The following is a 2,220-nucleotide window of genomic DNA, read 5'->3' on the forward strand; positions in this document are numbered from 1 at the left end:
GCGCCACTGCTGCTCAGATTGAGATGAACAAGAAGCGTGAGGCTGAGTTCCAGAAGCTGCGTCGTGATCTTGAAGAGTCCACCTTGCAGCATGAGTCCACAGCCGCCGCTCTGCGCAAGAAGCAGGCCGACAGTGTGGCTGAGCTCGGGGAGCAGATCGACAACCTGCAGCGCGTCAAGCAGAAGCTGGAGAAGGAGAAGAGTGAGTACAAGATGGAGATTGATGACCTCTCTAGCAACATGGAGGCCGTCGCCAAGGCTAAGGTGAGTAGTGATGGTTTGATCAAGCAGTGTTGAGGAGAGTCAACTACATTACCATTCAAGTGAACTGAAGTTGACAGAAGTCCCATATATACAGTAATGATGGAACATGTTTCACTAACAGGGCAATCTGGAGAAGATGTGCCGTACTCTTGAGGACCAGCTGAGTGAGATCAAGACTAAGAATGATGAGAATGTTCGCCAGGTCAACGACATCAGTGGACAGAGGGCCAGACTCCTGACAGAAAATGGTACCATCATCAACAATGAACAACAAACCAATTCTTTCTTCAGTAAAACACAATAACATGTATTGGGGGGCTGTATCCATGTAGTCCAGTCCACATAGTTTCTACTGTTCAGACTTCAACTGTAATGATCGCTCTTTAAAGCACTTTGTTACATTATCAGAAAAAATATTTTATTCAGATTACTAATACTTTTTAAAAACTAGATTATTACTTATTTGATTACTTTTAAATTGAGAAATGATGTTTGGCAAAAAACACATTGACTTCATTTCGATTTCTAGCAAGTTTGTTAGTTTCACCTGAGCGAGTCTGACCACAATTCAGAGACCACTATGATGAAACACCAAATGGGTTTGATGGATGCTTTTTGTCTGCTTCTAATGCCTCTTAATGGAAAAGTAATCCAAAAGTAACGTAAAGTAAACAGATTAAATTACTGAGTTTGGGTAAACCAAAAGTTACGTTACTGATTACAATTTGACAGGTAACTAGTAACTGTAATGGATTAACCTACCAAACCCCAACTATTTAACACCTAACATTGCCCTAAGATACTTTAAAATCTATTTTCAATCTTAGAGAACAAAGACCCTATTAACAAGATGTCCCTCTGTCCCTGCAGGTGAGTTTGGCCGCCAGCTGGAGGAGAAGGAATCCCTGGTGTCTCAGCTGACCAGAGGCAAACAGGCCTTCACCCAGCAGGTTGAGGAGCTGAAGAGGCAGATTGAGGAGGAGGTCAAGGTAAGGGAATTTTGAAATCCCAATGTGGCCCTCGAGACAAAATGATTGCCCACCCCTGATATAGACAGTGACTAGGCCACCCTCAGAGACTTCCACTGTCATTTGTGTTACTATCTCTCTTAGTCTTTGTATTTKTCTCTTTCTCTCGCAAAGGCTAAAAACGCACTGGCCCACGGTGTCCAGTCTGCCCGCCATGACTGTGACCTCCTGAGGGAGCAGTTTGAGGAGGAGCAAGAGGCCAAGGCAGAGCTGCAACGTGGKATGTCRAAGGCAAACTGTGAGGTGGCTCAGTGGAGGACTAAGTATGAAACTGATGCTATCCAGCGCACAGAYGAGCTGGAGGAGTCCAAGTGAGTCGCACGGAACAGCAAAACTCAAATATWGGGTGTGGATAGTGAGTGGTAGGGGGCTCTAAAAAAATGTTACGTTGATGTAATGTTTGTAAACCCTCTGTCGTCCAACAGAAAGAAACTGGCCCAGCGTCTGCAGGAGGCTGAGGAGACCATTGAGGCGACAAACTCCAAGTGCGCCTCCCTGGAGAAGACCAAACAGAGGCTGCAGGGAGAGGTGGAGGACCTCATGATTGATGTTGAGAGAGCCAACGCAATGGCCGCCAACCTCGACAAGAAGCAGAGGAACTTTGACAAGGTGAAKATMAATWATCCTCAACRTAGAGTGATATTTTCTGTCTGCTYRATGATCWAWTGTAGCATAATTGTAGCATWTTTCTGATTCCAAACTCTTCATCAAGACCTAATAAAAATCCCATTGATTCCCCAGGTTCTGGCAGAGTGGAAGCAGAAGTATGAGGAGGGTCAGGCTGAGCTGGAAGGAGCTCAGAAGGAGGTTCGCTCTATGAGCACTGAACTCTTCAAGATGAAGAACTCCTACGAGGAGACTCTGGATCATCTGGAGACTCTGAAGAGAGAGAACAAGAACCTGCAACGTGAGCATTTGACAGCAGTTTT

General features: G+C 45.2%; 1 pseudogene; it reads left to right on the top strand.

Annotated features, from left to right (window-relative positions):
* The window catches only part of LOC112077038 (myosin heavy chain, fast skeletal muscle-like), a 16,023-nt pseudogene that overhangs the window by 7,901 nt on the left and 5,902 nt on the right, over positions 1 to 2,220 (top strand).

The sequence above is a fragment of the Salvelinus sp. IW2-2015 genome, unplaced genomic scaffold (genome assembly GCF_002910315.2).
Source record: "Salvelinus sp. IW2-2015 unplaced genomic scaffold, ASM291031v2 Un_scaffold4220, whole genome shotgun sequence".
Lineage (NCBI taxonomy): Eukaryota > Metazoa > Chordata > Actinopteri > Salmoniformes > Salmonidae > Salvelinus > Salvelinus sp. IW2-2015.